We start from the raw sequence: 12234 nt of genomic DNA on the forward strand, positions 1-12234 counted from the left end.
TCCTATATACAAAAAAATTAAAACACCACCCCATTTCACTTTTTTATCCTATCTAGTCCTACTCCAGACCAACGGTCAAACAGGACAGAACACTACCACTCAACACCCCCTGCAACTGTTCTGCAGTAAACCCTCGCAATCCCAAATACTTCTCTGCCGCAGCCACCACAGAACACTACCACTGACATTCATATTCTGACTATCTCTGAAACTCACTTAGACAATACCTTTGATGATACAGTGGTAGAAATACAAGGTTATAACAGTTACAGAAAAGACAGAAATGTCAGTGGTGGAGGTGTTACTGTTTATATTCAGAACCACATTCCTGTAAAGATTAGAGAGGATCTCATGTTAAATACTGTTGAAGTTATATGGCTACAGGTTCATCTGCCTCACATAGAGCCCATTCTTGTAGGAAGCTACCACCAAGTGCTAACAGTCAGTATCTGGATAACGTGTGAAATGCTTGATAATGTATGTGATATCAACAGAGTGGTCTATTTTCTGGGTGATTTAAATATGGACTGGCTTTCATCAAGCTGCCCAATCAAGAAAAAGCTTAAAACTGTAACCAGTGCCTGCAACCTGGTTCAGGTTATCAGTCAACCTACCAGGGCAGTTACAAACAGCACAGGAATTAAATCATCAACATGTATTGATCACATCTTTACTAATGCTGCAGAAATGTGCTTGAACGCAATATCCAGATCCATCAGATGTAGTGATCACAATATAGTAGCCATATGTTGGAAAACCAAAGTTCCAAAGGCTGGGCCTAATATAGTGTATAAAAGGTCATACAATACGTTTTGTAGTAATTCCTATGTGTTGATGTAAATAATATTTGTTGGTCCGTGGTGTATAGTGAGGAGCAAACAGTTGCACTAGACACATTTATGAAATTGCTTATCCCATTTACTAATAAGCATGTACCCATTAAGAAAATGACTGTAAAAACAGTTAAATCTCTGTGGATTGATGAGGACCTGAAAAATGTTATGGTTGAGAGGGTTGACACAAAAGGAATGGCAAATAAGTCTGGCTGCACAACCGATTGGAAAATGTACTGCAACTTGAAAAATCATGTCACTAAACTGAATAAAAAGAAGAAGAAACTACACTATCATACAAAGATAAAATACATAAAGAATGATAGTAAAAAGCTTTGGAGGACCTTCAGTGAAATGTTGGGGGAAAAAGGGTAACTCAGCTCCATCTTTCATTGAATCATTCCTTACAAATCTGACTGATTGCCAACTACTATAATGATTTTTTCATTGGCAAGATTAGCAAACTTAGGCATGACATGCCAGCAACAAACGCTGACACTACACATCCAAGTATATCTGACCAAATTCTGAAAGACAAGAATTGTAATTTTGAATTCCGTAAAGTGAGTGTGGAAGAGGTGAAAAGAATATTGTTGTCTATCAACAATGACAAGCCACCAGGATCTGACAACTAGGATGGAAAATTACTGAGGATAATAGCGGACTATATTGCCACTCCTATTGCCATATCTTCAATTTAAGCCTATTAGAACATTCTGCTAACTAAGAATAGTAAAGCCCCCTTTACTGGCTCAAATAGCCGACCAATCAGCCTGTTACCAAACCTTGGTAAAGTTTTGGAAAAAATGTGTTCAACCAGATACAATGCTTTTTTACAGTAAACAAATCGACAACAGAATTTCAGCACGCTTATAGGGAAGGACATTCAACAAGCACAGCACATACACAAATGACTGATGATTGGCTGAGAGAAATTGATGCTAAAAAGATTGTGGGGGCTGTTTTGTTAGACTTCAGTGTGACTTTTAACATTATCGATCATAGTCTGCTGCTGGAAAAACGTATGTGTTATGGCTTTACACCCCCTGTTATATTGTGGATAAAGAGTTACCTGTCTAACAAAACACAGAGGGTGTTCTTTAATGGAAGCCTCTCCAACATAATCCAGGTAGAATCAGGAATTCCCCAGGCAGCTGTCTAGGCCCCTTACTTTTTTCAATCTTTACTAATGACCTGCCACTGGCTTTGAGTAAAGCCAGTGTGTTTATGTATGAGGATGACTCAACACTATACAAGTCAGCTACTACAGCGACTGAAATGACTGCAACACAACAAAAAGCTGCAGTTAGTTTCAGAATGGGTGGCAAGGAAGAAGTTAGTCCTAAATATATATATTTTTTAAAGCATTGTATTTGGGACAAATCCTTCACTAAACCCTAACCTCATCTAAATCTTGTAATAAATAATGTGGAAATTGAGCAAGTTGAGTGACTAAACTGCTTGGAGTAACCCTGGATTGTAAACTGTCATGGTCAAAACATATTGATACAACAGTAGACAAGATGGGGAGAAGTCTGTCCATAATAAAGCGCTGCTCTACCTTCTTAACAGCACTAGCAACAAGGCAGGTCCACAGGCTCTAGTTTTGTCACATCTGGACTACTGTTCAGTTGTGTGCTCAGGTACCACAAAAGGGACTTAGGAAAATTGCAATTGGCTCAGAACAGGGCAGCAAGGCTGCCCTTGGATGTACACAGAGGGCAAACATGAATAATATGGATGTCAATCTCTCCTGGCTCAAAGAGGAGGAGAGATTGACTTCATCACTACTTGTATTTGTGAGAGGATTGACATGTTGAAAGCACTGAGCAGTCTGTTTAAAAGATTAGCACACAGCTCAGGCACCAATGCATACCCCACAAGACATGCCACCAGAGGTCTCTTCACAGTCCCCAAGTCCAGAACAGTACTACATAGACCCATGACTACATGGAACTCTATTCCGCATCAGGTAACTTGTTATGCTGGTGAATGAGGACCCAAAAGCGACGTAATAGTAACAGAGTCTTTATTCCAGTATTAAACAAATAATGATTCTCCTGGATATTATCAATGGTCAATCCAAAACAGGAAACTGAAATCCTCTCGTCAATAGAGAGGAACGACTGGAGACGCGACCACAGACTGCAGGTCGCTTCAGGAAGGCACTGGCCGTAGCTGACATAGACACCTGCTCACACGCAGCATCTGAAGAAGGCAAAGAACACGACAGGGCGGAACAAGGACACAGGAACAGCAAACATCAAACAAGAATCCGACAAGGACAGAAGCGGAAAACAGAGGAGAAATAGGGACTCTAATCAGAGGGCAAAATAGGGGACAGGTGTGAAAGAGTAAATGAGGTCGTTAGGAGAATGAGAAACAGCTGGGAGCAGGAACGGAACGATAGAGAGAGAGAGCGGGAGAGGGAGAGAGGGAGGAGGAGAGAGAGAGAGAGAAAGAGGGAAAGAACCTAATAAGACCAGCAGAGGGAAGCACAGGGACAAGACATGATCAAAGACAAAACATGACAGTACCCCCCACTCACCGAGCGCCTCCTGGCGCACTCGAGGAGGAACCCTGGCGGCAACGAAGGAAATCATCAATCAACGAACGGTCCAGCACGTCCCGAGATGAACCCAACTCCTCTCCTCAGGACCGTAACCCTCCCAATCCACAAGTACTGGTGACCACGTCCCCGAGAACGCATGTCCATGATCCTCCGTACCTTGTAAATAGGAGCGCCCTCGACAAGGACGGGGGGGGGAGGGAAGACGAACGGGGGCGCGAAGAAAAGGCTTGACACAAGAGACATGGAAGACAGGGTGGACGCGACGAAGATGTTGCGAAGAAGCAGTCGCACAGCGACAGGATTGACGACCTGAGAGACACGGAACGGACCAATGAACCGCGGAGTCAACTTGCGAAAAGCTGTCGTAAGGGGAAGGTTACGAGTGGAAAGCCACACTCTCTGACCCGACAATACCTAGGACTCTTAATCCTACGTTTATTGCGGCTCTCACAGTCTGCGCCCTGTAACGGCAAAGTGCAGACCTGACCCTCCTCCAGGTGCGCTCACAACGTTGGACAAAAGCCTGAGCGGAGGAACGCTGGACTCGGCGAGCTGGGACGAGAACAGAGAGAGGCTGGTACCCAAGACTACTCTGAAACGGAGATAGACCGGTAGCGAGACGAAGGAAGCGAGTTGTGAGCGTACTCAGCCCAGGGGATGTTCTGCCCAAGACGCAGGGTTTCGAAACGAAAGGCTGCGTAATATGCGACCAATCGACTGATTGGCCCTTTCTGCTTGACCTTAGACTGGGATGAAACCCGGAAGAGAGACTGACGAAGCACCAATCAAACGACAGAACTCCCTCCAAAACTGTGACGTGAATTGCGGACCTCTGTCTGAAACGGCGTCTAACGGGAGGCCATGATTCTGAACACATTCTCAATGATGATTTGTGCCGTCTCCTTAGCGGAAGAAGCTTAGCGAGGGGAATGAAATGTGCCGCCTTAGAGAACCTATCGAAACCGTAAGAATCACAGTCTTCCCCGCAGACGAAGGCAGACCGGTAATAAAGTCTAAGGCGATGGGAGACCATGGTCGAGAAGAATGGGAAGCGTCTGAGACGACCGGCAGGAGGAGAGTTACCTGACTTAGTCTGCGCGCAGTCCGAACAAGCAGCCACGAAACGACGCGTGCCCGCTCCTGAGTAGGCCACCAAAACCGCTGGCGAATAGAAGCAAGCGTACCCGAACGCCGGGGTGGCCAGCTAACTTGGCAGAGTGAGCCCACTGAAGAACAGCCAGACGAGTAGAGACAGGAACGAACAGAAGGTTACTAGGACAAGCGCGCGGCGACGCAGTGTGAGTGAGTGCTTGCTTTACCTGTCTCTCAATTCCCCAGACAGTCAACCCGACAACACGCCCTTCAGGGAGAAACCCCTCGGGGTCGGTAGAAGCCACAGAAGAACTAAAGAGACGGGATAAGGCATCAGGCTTGGTGTTCTTATTTCCCGGGCGATAGGAAATCACGAACTCGAAACGAGCGAAAAACAACGCCCAACGAGCTTGACGTGCATTAAGTCGTTTGGCAGAACGGATGTACTCAAGGTTCTTATTGTCAGTCCAAACGACAAAAGGGACGGTCGCCCCCTCCAACCACTGTCGCCATTCGCCTATGGCTAAGCGGATGGCGAGCAGTTCGTGGTTACCCACATCATAGTTGCGCTCCGATGGCGACAGGCGATGAGAAAAGTAAGCGCAAGGATGGACCTTATCGTCAGAGTGGAAGCGCTGAGACAGAATGGCTCCCACGCCCACCTCTGAAGCGTCAACCTCGACAATGAATTGTTTAGTGACGTCAGGAGTAACAAGGATAGGGGCGGATGTAAAACGCTTCTTGAGGAGACAAAAGCTCCCTGGGCGAACCGGACCACTTAAAGCAAGTCTTGACAGAAGTCAGAGCTGTGAGAGGGGCAGCCACTTGACCGAAATTACGAATGAAACGCCGATAGAAATTAGCGAAACCGAGAAAGCGCTGCAACTCGACACGTGACTTAGGGACGGGCCAATCGCTGACAGCCTGGACCTTAGCGGGATCCATCTGAATGCCTTCAGCGGAAATAACAGAACCGAGAAATGTGACAGAGGAGACATGAAAGGCGCACTTCTCAGCCTTCACGTAAGACAATTCTCTAAAAGGCGCTGGAGTACACGTCGAACGTGCTGAACATGAATCTCGATGACGGTGAAAAAATCAGGATATCGTCAAGGTAAACGAAAACAAAAATGTTCAGCATGTCTCTCAGTACATCATTAACTAATGCCTGAAAGACAGCTGGAGCATTAGCGAGACCGAACGGCAGAACCCGGTATTCAAAATGCCCTAACGGATGTTAAACGCCGTTTTCCACTCGTCCCCCTCTCTGATGCGTACGAGATGGTAAGCGTTACGAAGTCCAACTTAGTAAAGCACCTGGCTCCCTGCAAAATCTCGAAGGCTGACGACATAAGGGGAAGCGGATAACGATTCTTAACCGTTATGTCATTCAGCCCTCGATAATCCACGCAGGGCGCAGAGTACCGTCCTTCTTCTTAACAAAGAAAAATCCCGCTCCGGCGGGAGAGAAGAAGGCACCACGGTACCGGCGTCGAGAGAAACAGACAGATATCCTCGAGAGCCTTACGTTCGGGAGCCGACAGAGAGTATAGTCTACCCCGAGGGGAGTGGTCCCCGAAGGAGATCAATACAACAATCATACGACCGGTGAGGAGGAAGGGGAGCTGGCTCTGGACCGACTGAAGACCGTGCGCAGATCATGATATTCCTCCGGCACTCCTGTCAAATCACCAGGTTCCTCCTGAGTAGAGGGGACAGAAGACACAGGAGGGACAGCAGACATTAAACACTTCACATGACAAGAAACGTCCAGGATAGGATAGAATTACTAGACCAATTATAGAAGGATTATGACATACTAGCCGAGGATGACCCAAAACAACAGGTGTAAAAGGTGAACGAAAAATCAAAAAGGAAATGGTCTCACTGTGGTTACCAGATACGTGAGGGTTAAAGGTAGTGTCTCACATCTGATACTGGGGAGAGAAGCACCATCTAAGGCGAACATGGGCGTGGGCTTCCCTAACTGTCTGAGAGGAATGTCATGTTTCCGAGCCCATGCTTCGTCCATAAAACAACCCTCAGCCCCAGAGTCTATCAAGCACTGCAGGAAGCAGCCGAACCGGTCCAGCGTAGATGGACCGACAAGGTAGTACAGGATCTTGATGGAGAACCTGAGTAGTACGCTCACCAGTAGCCCTCCGCTTACTGATGAGCTCTGGCTTTTACTGGACATGACATGACAAAATGTCCAGCAGAACCGCAATAGAGGCAAAGGCGGTTGGTGATTCTCCGTTCCCTCTCCTTAGTCGAGATGCGAATACCTCCCAGCTGCATGGGCTCAGCTCTCTAGCCGGTGGAGGAGATGGTTGAGATGCGGAGAGGAAAACACCGTTAACGCGAGCCTCTTCCACGAGCTCGGTGACGAAGATCTACCCGTCGTTCTATGCGGATGGCGAGTGCAATCAAAGAGTCCACGCTGGAAGAACCTCCCGGGAGAGAATCTCATCCTTAACCTCAGCGTGGAGTCCCTCCAGAAAACGAGCGAGCAACGCCGGCTCGTTCCAGTCACTGGATGCAGCAAGAGTGCGAAACTCTATAGAGTAATCCGTTATGGATCGATCACCTTGACATAGGGAAGCCAGGGCCCTGGAAGCCTCCTTCCCAAAAACTGAACGATCAAAAACCCGTATCATCTCTCTTTAAAGTTCGTTCTGATAATCGTAGAACACTCAGCCCTTGCCTCCCAGATAGCTGTGCCCCACTCCCGAGCCCGACCAGTAAGGAGTGATTGACGTAAGCGATCCGAGCTCTCTCACTAGAGTACGTGTTGGCTGAGAGAGAAACACAATATCACACTGGGTGAGAAAAGAGCGACACTCAGTGGGCTGCCCAGAGTAACAGGTGGTTATTAACCCTAGGTTCCGGAGACTCGGAAGACCAGGAAGTAGCTGGTGGCACGAGACGAAGACTCTGAAACTGTCCAGAGAGATCGGAGACCTGAGCGCCAGGGTCTCAACGCATACGAGCAGCAAACAATTTCTGCTCTCGTGTCTGCCGAGCATTGCTCCCTGGAACTCGACGGCAGTGTTGAGAGATCCATAGTCGCTGGCCATCCTTGGTCGGATTCTTCTGTTATGCTGGTGAATGAGGACCCAAAAGCGACGTAATAGTAACAGAGTCTTTATTCCAGATATAAACAAATAATGATTCTCCTGGATATTATCAATGGTCAATCCAAAACAGGAAACTGAAATCCTCTCGTCAATAGAGAGGAACGACTGGAGACGCGACCACAGACTGCAGGTCGCTTCAGGAAGGCACCGGCCGTAGCTGACATAGCACCTGCTCACACGCAGCATCTGAAGAAGGCAAAAAACACGACAGGGCGAGACAAAGGACACAGGAACAGCAAACATCAAACAAGAATCCGACAAGGACAGAAGCGGAAAAACCAGAGGAAAATAGCCCACTCTAATCAGAGGGCAAAATAGGGGACAGGTGTGAAAGAGTAAATGAGGTCGTTAGGAGAATGAGAAACAGCTGGGAGCAGGAACGGAACGATAGAGAGAGAGAGCGGGAGAGGGAGAGAGGGAGGAGGAGAGAGAGAGAGAGAGAGAAAGAGGGAAAGAACCTAATAAGACCAGCAGAGGGAAGCACAGGGACAAGACATGATCAAAGACAAAACATGACATAACTGATGCAAGTAGTAGATCAGATTTAAAAAACAGATTAAAAATACACCTTATGGAACAGCAGGGACTGTGAAGCAACATAAACATAGGCACAGACACATGCATACACACACACGTTAACATACGCAATATACACACATGTACACATGGATTTTGTGTTGTAGATATGTGGTAGTGGAGTAGGGGCCTGGGGATCCATAATAAATACAAATACAAATACCACTATTTTCTGTAACTTCCAATCCATTTCTGCAGTACAATTGACAATCATGACTATGAATGCTAAAAAGCCCACCTTACTGAAGCACATATTCTTCCCATCACTCTCTCTTGGTCTCTGCCTATCCAAAGGAATCCTCTCAGTATCCCTCACCTTGTACCCATCTTCCTCTACCACTCTCTTCACTGCTTCAGCAAAGGACACTTTCTGTACTACTTTAACCCTGGCAACCACAACCTGCCTTTCTCTCACCGGACACTTCCGATCTCCAACCCCATGGGAACACCCACAGCTTACTCACACAACCTTCTCCACTGATACTACACATTCCTTCGTTTCATGCCCTCCTGCACACTTTTCACATCTAGGAATCTCCCTCCTAAACACTGCTGCAACATGCCCATAAACTTGACAGCTAAAACACAGTAGTATTTCCAGAACAAAAGCTCTCACAGGGTAACTTACACTTCCTAACTTGACCTTGTCCGGCAAAGATTCTACATCAAAACTCAACAGGACAGACAATGTCTTCTCCTCGTGAATATTCAATTTCAACTGATCATCTTCAACACTTAATGCACCCCGTTATCACCCCTTTCAACGACGCCCTGCTCCGGAGAGCAAATCAAGTCCTATTTCTTGTCTCTGATTGCATGATCTGGAGTGCCGGCTCCCTCTGGACTGAAGAAACACAATAAATCATCACTAATCCACTCCGAGTTACTCTCACCAACTCAACCGTCCGCAACCTCTTCTCCACCCAAACTGACACCACATATGGATCAGCCAAAATACAAGGATCCATTCTCTCCACAAACCTCACTCCCATTGGACCAGAAACATCCTTTTCATCCTCAGGACGAGGCCTGAACTCGGCAGTCCTCACCGCAGGTACTACATCTATGCTATCGTCATGTTCCATCTCAGCTCCTAGAGCAAGAATCCCCCTTTTTGCACTTGATACCAACCCTCCTCACCACACCACTTCCCTCTACACTCAGCACCTTCTCAGCAGTCATCACTGCACCTGTCACCACAATTAATTCACCCTCACTCTCATCACATTCCCTTTCCTCAGCTCTTCTAAAAGTTCTGTGCGATCCTCCATTCCATATTCCATTTAAACATATTCCACTTTTCACCTTTTTCCTTTATCTGCCATCTTCACCTTCACCAGATCTTTCCAGAAGGCTGTTGTAAATCCCTCACTCCATATTTATTCATAATGTGTTCTACTTTCTTCCTTTTTTCCTTGTCCGCCATCTTAACGACTTCCTTCAACCCTTCTTCCTCAAAATCATGTTGCTAGGGTTCATTCGGGTTCATTCGAAAAACACCCACAAACTCTTCTAAACAGTTCTTAACATAATTCATGCTTTATTGTAACTGAAAAGAAAGTAACCTAATTTATTTAACAAAAAACTATTTCGCATGAATGAGGGGGTGCGATTAATCTCACCTGTTTTACGCTGGCGCTCCACCCTCCTCACTTTCGCCCCCGATGACGTGACAGCCATTGCCTGGTTCAACCCGGGCCAGTGTAAAAGATTTCCCTTATTGGCTTTCCACGTTTCTGCTGCGGCATGTGGACGACATAAGCAGTATCTCACGACCAGAATGTCTCTCGTTCCCCCTACGGGTTTGGATGTGTCATAGAAAGAGATGTGACAACTGAAACTTCAGTACAAGCATAGCAGATAGACCAATATTCACGTAGTCTGTGTCTAAACACCCTTGGGAGCGTCGCTGGACCGCTATTCTCAGGTCTCTCCAGAGATGTTCGATCGGGTTCAAGTCCGGGCTCTGGCTGGGCACCTCAAGGACATTCAGAAACTTCTTGCATTTAAGAATGTGTTCCTTGGGACCTTCAATGCTGCAGAAAAGTTTCGGTACCATTACCCAGATCTGTGCCTCGACACAATCCTGTCTCGGAGCCTGCCTGTTGTGCCCTGTCCGGGGGTATTGTCGGACGGGTCCACAGTGTCTCCCGACCCTCCTGTCTCAGCCTCCAGTATTTATCCTGTAATAGTTCATGTGTCGGGGGGCTAGGGTCAGTCTGTTATATCTGGAGTATTTCTCCTGTCTTTCTCTCTCTCTCTTTTTCTCTCTTTTTTTCTCTCTCTCTCTCAGAGGACCTGAGCCCTAGGACCATGCCTCGGGACTACCTGGCCTGATGACTCCTTGCTGTCCCCAGTCCACCTGGTCGTGCTGCTGCTCCAGTTTCAACTGTTCTGACTACGGCTATGGAACCCTGACCTGTTCACTGGATGTGCTACCTTGTCCCAGACCTGCTGTTTTCAACTCTCTAGAGACAGCAGGTGCGGTAGAGATACTCTGAATGATCGGCTATGGAAGCCAACTGACAGGTGCTGACCTGTTGCACCCTCTACAAACACTGTGATTATTATTATCTGACCTGGTCATCTATGAACATTGAACATTTTGGCCATGTTCTGTTATAATCTCCACCCGACACAGCCAGAAGAGGACTGGCCACCCCTCATAGGTTTCTTTCTAGGTTCTGGCCCTTCTAGGGAGTTTTTCCTAGCCACTGTGTTTCTACACCTGCATTGCTTGCTGTTTGGGGTTTTAGGCTGGGTTTCTGTACAGCACTTTGTGACATCAGCTGATCTAAGAAGGGCTTTATAAATACATTTGATGGAGATACCTTTTTTTAAGTAGGGGTGTGAATCAGAAAACCAGTCAGTATCTCGTGTAACCACCATTTGCTCATGCAGCACGACACATCTCCTTCTTATAGAGTTGATCAGGCTGTTGATTGTGGCCTGTGGAATGTTGTCCCACTCTTCTTCAATGGCTGTGTGAAGTTGCTGGATATTGGCGGGAACTGTAAAACATAGATCCAGATCCAGAGCATCACAAACATGCTTAATGGGTGACATGTCTGGTGAGTATGCAGGCCATGGAAGAACTGGGAGATTTTCAGCTTCCAGGAATTGTGTGCAGATCCTTGCAACATGAGGCCGTGCATTATCATGCTGAAACATGAGGTGATGGCAGTGGATGAATGGCACGACAATGTGCCTCAGGATCTCTGTGCATTCAAATTACACAACAATGGCACGACAATGTGCATCACGGTATCTCTGTGCATTCAAATTACCATCGATAAAATACAATTCTGTTCGTTGTCCATATCTTATGCCTGCTCATACCATAACTCCGCCGCCACCATGGGATACTCTGTTCACAACGTTGACATCAGCAAACCGCTCGCCCACACAACTCCATACACGCTGTCTGCTATCTGCCCGGTACAGTTGAAACCGGGATTCATCCGCGAAGAGCACAATTCTCCAGAGTGCCAGTGGCCATTTAAGGTGAGCATTTGCCCGCTGAAGTCAGTTACGACGCAAAACTGCAGTCAGGTCAAGACCATGGTGAGGACGACGAGCACGCAGATGAGCTTCCCTGAGTTTCTGACAGTTTGTGCAGAAATTCTTCGCTTGTGCAAACCTACTGTCTCAGACAATCCCGCAGGTGAAGAAGCCGGATGTGGGGGTCCTGGGCTGGCGTGGTTATACGTGGTCTGCGGTTGTGAGGCCATTTGGACGTAGTGCCAAATTCTCTAAAAGGATGTTGGATGTGGCTTATTTTAGAGACATTAAGATTAAATTCTCTGGCAACAGTGCTGGTGGACATGCCTGCAGTCAGCATGCCAATTGCACGCTCCCTCAAAACTTGGCATTGTGTTGTGTGACAAGACTGCACATTTTAGAGTGACCTTTTATTGTCCCCAGCATAAGGTGCACCTGTGTAGTGATCATGCTGTTTAATCAGCTTCTTGATATGCCACACCTGTCAGGTGGGTGGATTATCTTGGCGAAGGAGAAATGCTCA

Source organism: Salvelinus sp. IW2-2015, linkage group LG4q.1:29, assembly GCF_002910315.2.
Source record: "Salvelinus sp. IW2-2015 linkage group LG4q.1:29, ASM291031v2, whole genome shotgun sequence".
Lineage (NCBI taxonomy): Eukaryota > Metazoa > Chordata > Actinopteri > Salmoniformes > Salmonidae > Salvelinus > Salvelinus sp. IW2-2015.